Source organism: Xenopus laevis, chromosome 5S (genome assembly GCF_017654675.1).
Source record: "Xenopus laevis strain J_2021 chromosome 5S, Xenopus_laevis_v10.1, whole genome shotgun sequence".
NCBI lineage: Eukaryota > Metazoa > Chordata > Amphibia > Anura > Pipidae > Xenopus > Xenopus laevis.
The window spans coordinates 62,293,420-62,306,267 of NC_054380.1; positions in this window are offsets into that span (position 1 = coordinate 62,293,420).

The window sequence follows — 12,848 nt, forward strand, 5'->3', positions numbered from 1 at the left end:
CTGTGCTCCAGCTGGGTGTGGTGGGAGGATGATGTGATGTGCAAGCAGAGGGGAGTCATTTGTAAAGCGCAAGTTGGAAGTGCTGGTTATAAGAGTTGCTGTATGATGTAAATATCAGGTTTTTTTGTAACAAAGTCTACTTTGCAAGTCTCTGAACTGTGTTAAATAAGAGTCGTGCTGGGGGCATGGTTTGATGGCTGCCTAGAACAGACGTGTTCCAGCGGGGCTAACGCTCTCTAGGTATACTGGGCCATTGTACACCGCCATTCTTCTGGGAGATCCCAGAAATCGAACACCCTTGCTTCATCTCAGAAGACTGTTCCTCTGAAAAGTTTTTTTGTGAAAAACCCTCCGTCACCAAGCGTTGACGGCAGTCCCAAGATGGCCGACAGCGAGGAACACGAGGACGATTTCACTGAACAGACGGTAGGGACGCAACTATCTACTGCGGTACCAGATACCACTAACCTACTATCTATGATCGCTGCCCTTCCACAAAAAAATTACATGGCGGCACTCCTAGCTGACATTAAATGGAGCCAGCAGCAGAAGACTCAGGTTCTCAAGAATGAAATGCAAGGCCTTACCACTAAGCTCCGCGACCTGGAACAGCGTCACTCCGTTCTGGCTCAAGATGTCGCTACAAACGCAATCAATTTTTATACACAGGCGCATCATCTCTTCAATCTTCGCAGACTCCAAGAAGATGCAGAGAACAGAAGTCACCGCTGCAACCTCCGCATACATGGCATACCATCGGACGTAGCTAATTCGGAACTGCACCATATTCTCTCCGATCTATTCAATCAGCTACTTGATCAGGATAAGGGCAAGGAAATCCAGATCGACAGATAATACAGGGTTGCATAAGGTCGTGCACATAAACCAAGGGATGTCCTCTGTGCTTTCCATAACTTTATCACCAAGGAAAAGATACTACACAAAGCCAGAGAAATGAAAACTGTACTGGAGGACAATACTATTGAAATATACCAGGACTACAGTGCTGCAACGCCGCATGCTACGAGGTGTAGTACAACTCCTCAAGGAATGCAATATCCCCCTACAAGTGGGGCTTCCCGTTCACATTGATGGCGCACAGAGGAGGTAAGACGTTTTTTCTAAAAGAACCAATGGACGCAATCCCATTCTCTCTTAACCTGGGCCTCCTAGATATTGACATTCAGGAATGGGGCAGGTATGTGTACCCAGACGAGCCTACACCCATACATACCCCAAGCCATCCACAGCCCCCATCCCTGGATAAAGACTCAGATTTTCCGATAACTGGGGCCTCAGATAAAACATGATGACCTATCTGTACTTACCTTCTCATTTTAGTAATGAGGGAGAGATCCCTTTGGCCTACCCTGCCTACCTACTCCAGACAGGCTAACAGCATCCCACCTGGATACCAACCACATCTGCCCTGCCAAGAAGCAAAACACATGTTTTATAGTTAAGTTCCATGTTCTATATTATATAGCCATAACTATGTCCAAGGCAGTTTTGCAAATAGAGGCCCTGCACCGGATTGGAAGAGTCCCTGAACACCCATGGTACTCACTTACTCTTCCTTGGGCTCCATTTTTACCAGGAAGCAACACACATGTTCTACTGCTGAGTTTTAAGTTCTTTATTATATAGCTATCACTATGTCCAAAACAGACCTGCAAACAGAGGCCCTGCACTGGATCGGAAGAGTCCCTCAGCGCCTATGATACTTATTTACTTTTTTTTGGACTCTGTTTTTCCCAAACAGCAACACTCATGTTCTACTGTTGAGTTTTATGTTCTTTATTATATAACTGTAACTATACCCAAAGAAGACCTGCAAATAGAGGCCTTACACTGGACCAGAAGAGACCCTCAACACCTGTAAATCTTATTTACTGTTTCTTGAACTCTCCAGGGCATTTGACCGCTTGCCACCTGCACCATATGGTTTTTTTTTTCCTCTTTCTTTCTCTCTCCTTTTTTATATTTTATTGCTGTCAAGGACATTGATATATGCCCTTTCTTTATATGGAAACTACATCTATACATCACGTTTCACCAGCTGATATATAAGAATATACTGTATAATTTGCTGTAATGGTGAGTTTATATGTTCTTCCCCATATTCCAGCTTAATGTTCTAGTTGTTTCACAGGGAATTTCCCTTAATAGTGCTTTACTTTCAATTATGTAAACCCCACTGATAAAAGTTGGGCCTATACTCCATAATATACCTGCTTTTCTTATAAAACAATTAGAGATGTGTCTTTAGACATTAAACCCATTACTGATTTGATGTGTCCTTCTTTCTTACTCCCAAATGCTTCCCTTCCCAAATGTGTCGTTTCGAGGTCATCTAATAAAACATGGAGCCAAACATAAAAAAGATTAGAAAAATTAGAGTAGACTTAATATATAAGATCCAAATACTCAAACGAGGCCATAAACTCTCCCACTGCAACAAAATTCTCACAGAACTGACTGAAGCCATCTCAACTATTTCACTCAAAAAGCAATAACGGTATTTCGACATAAGCTTTACGAAGACGGAGATAAGTGTGGCCGTTTCTTGCCAGAGTCTTAAAGCATAAGCAGGGCAGGAACTTTGTCCCTTCTATTAAAAAGACAAATGGCGATTTAGTCCATACTCCAAACCTCATAGCAGACACTTTTTGAAACAATTTACCAATTGCCAGATAACTCTGTAGATGATAAACCAGACTACGAACAAACTCTGAAGAAATTCCTTCAATCCTCTAAAATGAAAAGAATATCTGCTGCAGACTCAGATCTTTTAGATGATAATATATCCCTCGATTAACTAGAGGAACACCTTAAAAATACCCCCCTGGGAAAGGCACCTGGCCCAGACTGCTACATTACTTTATATTACAAGACATTCAAAGATATATAACTTCCCAATTTACTCAAAGCCTTCCTAGCTATCCAACAAGGTTCCCGATTTAACAAACAATCATTGGAAGCACACATCAGCCTATTACTGAAACCAGGGAAATCTCCCACCGAACCAAGCAGTTACAGACCAATTTCATTGATAAATGGAGACATTAAACTCCTTGCAAAAGTCATCTCCAATAGAATAAACTCTATTCTTCCTAAATTTATAGACCCAGAACAAGTTGGCTTCATACCAGGAAGAGAGGGCAGGGATAATACAAACAGATTAATAAACATTTTACATTGAACTAAAATACATAACACTCCAATTATGCTATTATCCACTGACGCAGAAAAGGCCTTCGATAGAGTCAATTCGTCCTACATGTCTCCTGTCACTAGCCCTATTCGTAATAGTACTGGAACCCCTTCTATGTCATGTACGAATGAATCAGAATATAAATGGAGTTAACATTGCTAACCGCCAACATAAAACAGCAGCTTATGCAGATGATCTGCTTTTCTTTATAACACATCCCGTCACCTCAATCCCAGCACTTAACCAATTACTGAAGCAATTTGGCTATCTTAGCAACTTTAAAGTCAATTTCAATAAATCTACAGCCCTGAATATATCCCTACCCCCACTAGAAGTACAAACTATGTCACAAAATTTCCCATGTAAATGGTCTCAACATTACTTAACGTACCTAGGGATAAGGATATCGAAAGACTGCGCAGATTGGACTTCTGACAGATATTAAAAAAGATCTAGATCGTTGGCTTAACAGACCTCTTTCATGGTTTGGTCACATGAATGTGATTAGAATGAACATCATCCCACGCATACTATACATTCTCCAATCCATCCCCCTACAAGTGTTGGAAGCCATATTAGATTCCCTGCAAGCCACCATAACAAAATTAATTTGGCAAAACAAAAAGTCTAGACTGAGCCATAAAATACTGATAAGAGACAAAAAGCAAGGCGGGTGTCTTTACCCGATTGCAGACTATACTACTATGCAGCTGGATTGGGGAGCATTGTGGATTGGTCACACCACGTTGATTCGAAGCTATGGGTAGAGATCGAACAACAAGCTACCTATAGTTACCTATTGCATTTACCTTGGCTGGACAAAAGATATAGGCGAATTAAGTACACAGACACACACACACCCTCTAGCTGTGAGACAAATGCCGCACCAGATTTAAACTTACCTTATATCCTTCTCCTCTCATACCTGTAATTAACAATACTTCTCACATTGGCTAATAGAAGATAACTTACAAATCTTTCACTTCATAGATAAAAATGATTTTATAGAAAAAGCGAAATTTCAGCTGGTCAGACCATTTTCACAGTTAGATCACTTTAAATTTACGTAAATTAAACACTTCTTTCAGAGCATGGGAGGTTCCTCCACTCTGGGTTGACAGATGACCCCATTTAAAACCCTCTGTTCTACGGTGTCCAGTCCTAGGCATGTAATCTCTCAAGTGTATAAATTATTACGTCAACCTCACTCATTTGTTAAACCATCATATCTAGAAAGATGGGCTACAGATCTAGGTATTCAATTCCAAGAAGAGCACTTCGCCAATTTTATGAGCAAAATGTTTTGAAACACCAGATGCTGTAGGTTGCAGGAAATGAATTATAAAATAGCCTGTAGTTAGAATCGTAACCCCTCCAGACTAAAAATTATATACAAACATACCAGTGATAGATGTTGGAGGTGCGGAACGCTATTACATATATTCTGGTCATGCCCGCTTATTAAACCATACTGGACTCCCATCAGACAGGCAATAAATCGTATTTTAAATTTCAACATACCAGACTACCCGGCATATATATTACTGTTCCATAAACCACTTAATAAATTTATATCTACTATTGAGCCTCACTTACTGAATGCAGCAAAAAATTTGATACCATTGAAATGGAAACAAGCTGTAACTCCTTCATTAAAAGAGTGGTATAGTAAGATAGAGGAAATACATACATTTGAACAACTATCCCTTTTTGCAGCTGAGCAAAACCTTAGCTACAGTGCAAAGTGGCATAGATGGCTCACATTTAAGGAGTCAGACTATTACAAGCAATCATCCTCCTAGAGCTTCATATATGTCTATCTCACCTGCTTAATCTAAGCCATAACTTGTGAATATTGATCTACTGCTTATCATCTTACTGATATGTATAAACATGTGGAAATGGTTCCCTTTACACACGAATGTTAATATGCTTACAACGTCTGTAAAGAAATGCTTCCTTGTTATCCCCCATCCCCCTTCCCACTTTCTTTATTCTGTAACCTCCCTTTCCCTTAATTCTATTCATATTTTTTCTTGATATACGAAAAACTCAATAAAAAGAGATTTAAAATAAATACATAAGAGTCATGCTTATTGTTTTTTTATGGAAGTCTGCAAAATAAAATAAACCTCTTGATTTTTTTTCATCAAGACAGGAGTACTTTTTGAGAAAATTCCCCATGCCTCAATTTTTCATTTGTAGGTTTCAGTTATTGAGCTTTTTATTCAGCAGCTCTCCAGTTTGCAATTTGAGCAATCTGGTTGCTAGAGGCCGAATTACTAGGGATGGGCAAATGTTTTCACCTTGTTTCACCGCAAAAATGATGGCCATAGACTTGTATGGCGCCGTGCATCAAAAAAAAAAGACGTGCGTCAAAAAATGTTTTTGATGTGCATAGACTTTAATGGGCGTCTGCAACATTTCGGCAGCGATTTTTTGTCGAAACGAAACGGGTCAAATTCGCCCATGCCTACGAATTACTAAAGCAACTTTGCATTGATTTGAATAACAGACTGGGATATGAATAGGGAAGGTTCTGAATAGAAAGATGAGTAAAAAAAAGTAGCAATAGCTATACACTTGTAGTCTTAGAGTGCATTTGCTTCTTTAGATGGGGTCAATGACCCCCATTTGAAAGCTGGAAAGAGTCAGAAGAAGAATGCAAATAATTTAAAAACGATATAAAATAAATAATGAAGAACAGTTGAAAAGTTGCTTAGAACTGGCCATTCTATTACGTACTATTTTAACTTAAAGGTGAACCACCCATTTAAGTATGCATGTTGGTCTTTTTACAGTGTGTTTCAATATGTGTGTGCCTGTTTGCACCAAAACGTTTTTAGATGCTTATCATTTAATCTTTACCCCTGCTCATCAGAGTGCATGATGAAATGAAAAAAGTGAGTAGATAGATGAAAGTGTGAGCGATAGAAACTTTTACTGGTAGCCATAGTTCTATTTGTTCTGAATAATGCAAAGTAACAACAACTTAATTCTGTTATTTCTTTGAGGACCCTGACTCAATAGAAAAATGTTGCATTTCCAGGTTTTGTAATTTCTTTTAGCAATGCATGTATCTGTGCCTCTCTAGCTTTCATAAAAGTGATCTTAACCCTCTCATTGCCTCCCTAGTTTAATGACCAAAAAATTAATTTGAGATGCTATAGAATTCACCAATCACAGTTGTGCTGACAAAAAAAGCAAGATATCATGTCAAGTTATCTTGCTATAATCTATAGTACCAACCCTTGATAATATATTAAAATATTCTGGGATTTGTAGTCCATTAATTGAGTTAAATTGCAGTTAATAAGCAAATGGGGTTTACATTTAATTTAAAAGCCTTTCTAAATTAAAAGTCCCTGACAAGATACGAGTGTGCTTTTATACTATCAGTCAGTTAGGGCTGTTTTTTTAGAAATCGTTATTAAGAGTTACCTGTATCAACTTGTTTGATGACTTTATCTTTAAGGACAGCATTGTTCATTTACCAGGTGTAATTTGTGGGTACAGTATCTCCTCAGTTGAGATTTACAGTGATAGTATGATCTGTTATCATTCTAGTTTTAGTCTTTGAATTTACAGTAGATAGATATAGAGAGAAAGAGAGATAGAGATAGATAGATAGATAGATAGATAGATAGATAGATAGATAGATAGATGGATGGATGGATGGATGGATGGATGGATGGATGGATGGATGGATAGATAGATAGATAGATAGATAGATAGATAGATAGATAGATAGATAGATAGATAGATAGATAGATAGATGATAGATAGATAGATTGATAGATGAAAATTAGCCTCATCCCCTCCTGTCTGAATTTTTCTTTTTACATCAGATTTTTTCACAAAATTGAGGGTCCTGGGTAGAAGGTAGATACTATCAGAGTAATAAAAATATAAAGGATGCAATGAGATGGAGGAATCATGAGGATAAATAAAGGATAAAACTCAGCATGGAATAATGGAATATTGCTTGTGTTGGCATTATTTGAAAAACATATCATTTGTTCCCACAGTTTTAACAGTACTATTTAATGATAATGTAATACAATTTAATGATAATGTATAAACCAAATTACATAAATGTCCGCAATAACAAAAAAAACATATTTAATGCACACAAATATTAAGTAAACTTATAAATTAATCACAAGACTATATAAAATTGCTCAATGGTTGACACTATTCCATATAATAATTGCCAAAGAATAATGTAAGTAGTGATGGGCGAATCTCTACTGTTTCGCTTCGCTGAAAAATTAGTGGGAAATTCGCGAAACAGCAACAATTCCGACACTGGCGACAATTCTGACGCCCATTGACGTCAATGGGTGCCTAGAATTGTCGCCGGCACTGAAAATATTTGGACGCCGGTGAATTTTTGCGGTGATTTTGCAAATTTATTCGCTGGCGGTAAAATGCGCAAATTCACCGCAAATTTGTGCCTCGTGAATAAATTCACCCATCACTAAGGGGCCAATTCACCAAGCTTGAGTGAAGGATTTGAAGTAAAAAAACTTCGAATTTCGAGTAGTTTTTTGTGCTCCTCGACTATCGAATTGGCGTAAATTCGCCTTAGTAGAATGATTCGAAAAGATCGAGCGCAAAAACGCTGCGACTATTTGCCATTCGATAGTCGAAGTACTGAATCGAGCGCAAAAATGCTGCGACTATTCGCCCATTCGATAGTCGAAGTACTGTCTCTTTTAAAAATACTTTGCCTACTTCGCCACCTAAAACCTACCGAATTGCTTTAAAAGCCTATGGGAAAGTCCCATAGGCTTGTTTTCCAAGTTTTTGATCGAATAAAAAGGCATTAGATCGAATGAAAATCCTTCGACCGAATATTCGATCAAGCGCCTATTCGCCTGGCGAATATTCGCCAATTCGACTATTCGCCAGCGCGTAAATTCGCCCGAATTGCCTATTCGATTCTATTCGATTCTATTCTATTCCCAAGTCGAATTTCGAGGGATTTAACCCCTCGAAATTCGACCCTTGATGAATTTGCCCCTTAATGTGAGTCAATTTATCAGATTTATTCATATTAAATATGTTTTTTTTTTTTGTAACTTATATTTTTATTAAGAAATTTTCAAAAGAAATAAACATATATGACAGAAATAATAAAGTATCCACAAGAAGAAAAACAAAAAGCAGTGAGGAAACAAAAACAAACAAACAAAAAAAAGGAAGTACTCACATAATGTCATCTTATAGAGAAGATAGTTGATTAACATCAGTTAGAAATCACTGTTCATAAATTATACATTCTGTTTAATATTGTATTAATCTTCTTATTCTGCATACTATTTGTTATCATATTGATTTTTATGGTTTATTGTGAAAACCAAAATATTTCAAACAGAAATCACTGTTCAAGATAGGTTACCTTATGCAGTAGAGATTAATACGTAGTAAGTATTAGATGTCTATTTTCAAGATAATTAAGGACCCAAAACAAACTGCAGTATACAACCATTTGACATGAAATGAGAAATAACCTGCTTAATATCTAACAGCAAAACCAGGTCCTGCTTACGCAATGGTTGTCATAATTAATTTGCCGTGGATATAGGCAACCAAGCTAAACATGTGTCTAAAGGGACCATTAAGCTAATAGAGAAGTAGGTTCTGAGGCTCCGTTTTATATTATGAGGTTAGCCCCGTAATCAGGGAAGTGGTGTATGGAACAAACCCCCTTAGTTCCCAAATAGACCAAGTGTTTAGATGCTGGGGGTAGTGTTACGTAAATAAGCTATGTTTGCTTCAAAAATTCTATTAGCATTGACTCTAATGATTATCTCTTGAATGGTTGGACAATTAAGGGTTTTCTATTTGGCCGCTATTGCTATCCACACGGCTGTCAATATATGGTTAGCTAGTTTTTGGCCAAGTTTTGGTATGCCAGTAAATGGCTTGCCTAATAGAAAGGTGGATATCTCTAATGGTACCTGGGTTGATAGAACCTGATCCAGAATTTTTTTAACCTCCAACCACATTGGGCGAACAACTGGGCATTTCCAAAAAATATGTGGAAGCGTGCCTACTTCTCCGCAACCTCTCCAGCAAAATGGCAAATGATCAGGGAATAGCTTATGCAGCCTATCAGGAGTATAGTACCAGAACATTAAAATCTCATAAATATGCTCTTTCTGTCTCACACATGTAACCATTCGTCGAGCATTGCTCCAAATTCCTGACCAATCTTCTGGGGACAGAATATCTTTTAAGTTACAGTATTCCATTTAGTCATGTAAGTAGGTAGTCTTAAGTTAGAAGTTGGAGGGTCATTAAGAATCTTATATATCCTAGAGATAAGTCCCTTTTGTGGTAGTCCCTGTTTGGCCAGAATTTCAAAAGCTGTACTCACATCTGACTTTGCAGCCATTAAGTATGGATGGAGAAAGTGACGGAGTTGAAAGTCAAATTGATGTAGAGTGGATCGTGGCGCTAGTTCCCTTAATTCCTGTAACGTTGGTGGGGTTTTAGCAGGATTGTTAAGCAGATCACCTACTGTAAATAGACCTGTCTGTCCCCACCATTTGCAGAATGAAGTGTTGGTGCCCAGGAGAAAAGTAGGATTTTGAAAATAACTTATGTTTAAGGAATAACGTGACAACAAGTCTCGTTTGTATTTTAAGTTATCCCAGATTCTCAAAGTCAGCTAGGTTGTTGGAAGCAAATTGATTCTAGTTCTATCTTTGGTGCCATCAGACCAAATTCACTGTCTTTTGGTGAAGCTTATAAGGGGATTAAAATTGGCCTCATATAAAGAATCAAATGTGGTTGTAATTGGCGTGCCCAAATAAATAATAGAGGCATCTTTCCAACGATAATTAGAACCAGCTTTCAACACCTGAAGGTCTGCTGGAGCAACATTAAGAGACAGAGCCTCTTGCTAAATTCAACAGACAGAGTCTCTTGCTAGATTCAGTTTATATCCGGAAAAAGAGCTAAAATCCCTCATCAAAGCATGCATATTGGGTAATGATACAAGCGGATTAGTTAATGTTAAGATGACGTCGCCCGCAAAAAGGTCAATCTTAAATTGCAGTGAGGTGATCGAAACACCCTATAGTTTGTACATAAAGTGTGATCCTTTCCTTCTTTGGGGATGAGAGAGAGATATGAGTTGTCTTGGGAATTGGAGTGCCTTGCAAAAATTGGTTGAAGAGCTTCAGCAAATAAGGGGAAAGAATGAAATTTAAGTAGGTTAAGATCAGTCAGGAAGGTAATTAAAGGGTCAGCAGGTCCGCTAATATTTTCTGAGGAGGGCTGAGGTAGATTATATAGACTATGATAGAATTTGTAGAACTGAGCTCCAATTTGTGTAGGGTCGTAAGTGAGTCGCCCAGTTTTAGTTTGAATCCTATTAATTTGGGAAGGCGCTCGTTGGTCTTTGAGCTTTCGTGCTAAAATGGTGTGTTGTTTGTCCCCTTTTTCATAAAAAGTCTGTCTAGTCCAAAGTATAGCTTTGGAGACATCTTCAAGTTTAATACGTGCTAAATCCTTTCTAAGATTGATAAGCTGGTCAAGTATTGATTCAGTACCACACAGATTATACTGTGATTCAAGATCTCTAAGCTTTCTATGCAGGGAGAAATATGTCTCTGTTTGCACCCTCCGTTTACTAGCGGTTAAAGCTATGAAATGACCCCTATTGGTAGCCTTATGAGCTTCCCACAGAGAAGAAAGATTACAAACTGACCCCTCGTTAATTTGGAAATATTCTTTCAAAGTGGTTTCAATTTGCTTAAAGGCCTCAGGGTAATGTAAAATGGTCTCATTAAGCCGCCAATGAGGTCTTCTAGGTGGAGGTTTCAGCAGGTCAATAGTGAGCGCTATTGGCGCATTGTCTGAACAGGTAATTGGGTAAATTTCTGTGGAAAAACGTAAAGCATATTGTGAGAAAATGAAATTATCAATACGTGAATGAACCTTAAGTACTGAAGAATAATAAGTATATTGTTTATCTTTGGGGTGGTCAACACGCCAGGCATTGAACAAATGTGCCTGCCGTATTAGCCTTCGGAAGCTGCATGAATTTAAATGAGCCTGTTGATCTGGGGAGGGTGAGAACGGTCTGCCATTTGAGAAACAACCACATTAAAATCTCCTCCCATAATACCATACAAAGCTTTAGACTGTACAATTTTGTTAATCATTCTTTTCAGAAAGCGAATTTGCTGCAGATTGGGTGAATAAACATTTAATAGGACCACAAATACATTTGCAAGTTTACCTATTAGCAGCAAGTACAGTGACCATTAGGGTCACTGAAGGTCCAGTCAACAGTCAATGGACTGTTGGGAGATGGAGGAGTACGAGAACAATAATATTTGGGTGATCCCATTCAACTGTTTTTGACACTCTGCCTGTGCAATATCCAGGTTGCAGTTGGAACTGAAGACTTTGTGATGAGTGAGAGAAAGTTAGGGGCAGATTTATTATGTAGTAAAAAAAAGTCAGGATAATTCTCCGCAAATTGTCAGGTATCGCAGGAATTAAAAAATCGTAAAAATTGCGTAACTTTTTCTTACAAGCTTTTTCTTTGAGCAACTTCTGCTGGAACTTACTTACACAGGTCTGAAGCAGTGTGTAATAATGGCTACAAATCTGTGATAAACTTGATAAATTCGCCATTTATTTTACACAGCTTTTTATGGTGAATTTCATTTTACACAGCAAAATAAAAAGACCAATCTAATAGGAATTGATCTTAAAAAGTCTCTAAAAGCAATTTATTTGTTGTTCTAAAATGGAGAGGCCCATTTATCAAAGTCCGAATTTATCTCATTATTTTCTGAAAGCTACCCGACCAAATCCCCTTATTTATCAATACATTTTCCATAAAATTTCCTATGAAGAAAAAACCCAAACAAATTGTGAAAAAAGCGAATCATATGAATTTTAGGGATTTTCCACCCGATAACTCCAATTTTGTGGATAATGGTATCCACAAAATTCTCATCATGGTTACTGATTTGAACACTGGTTACCCCCGTCACCACTAGCTCCCCTCTTCCATAACAGTTGCTCTCCCTTTAGTTCTGCCACTGCTGAACCTATATTTTGCAACAGGTTATAAACTAGTACAATGTATTTGTGAAACATATGACTTCTATAAAAGATGTTGGTGAAAATTTTGATGTGGGTGTTAGGTCTTGCACAATTAAATGTATAAGTGCTGATTTATAACTGCAGTCATTATTGCTGTAGTGGAAAAATAGAAAACATTGGTGGCATTCATAGATGATGCTTGCACCTATAAATGCTTATTGCTCTTGTGCATATTTGCAGGAAGCAACATTGTGCCTGCTTAGTCTGATGGATTTGTGCGCAAGTGCACTTTTGAGGTAGATAGACAAACTGCTTCAGCATATCGAAATTTTAAACTTTGTGAATACAATCAATTAAATATTCTGCATTGTTTCTGAAATAATTTAATGTATTTATTCACTAACCCTATAGATAGATGATAGATGAAAATTAGCCTCATCCCCTCCTGAATTTATCTTTTTGCATCCGCTTTTTTCATGAAATTGAGGGTCCTGGGTAGAAACTAGACACTATCAGAGTAATAAAAATATAAAGGATGAAATGAGATAGAGGAATCATG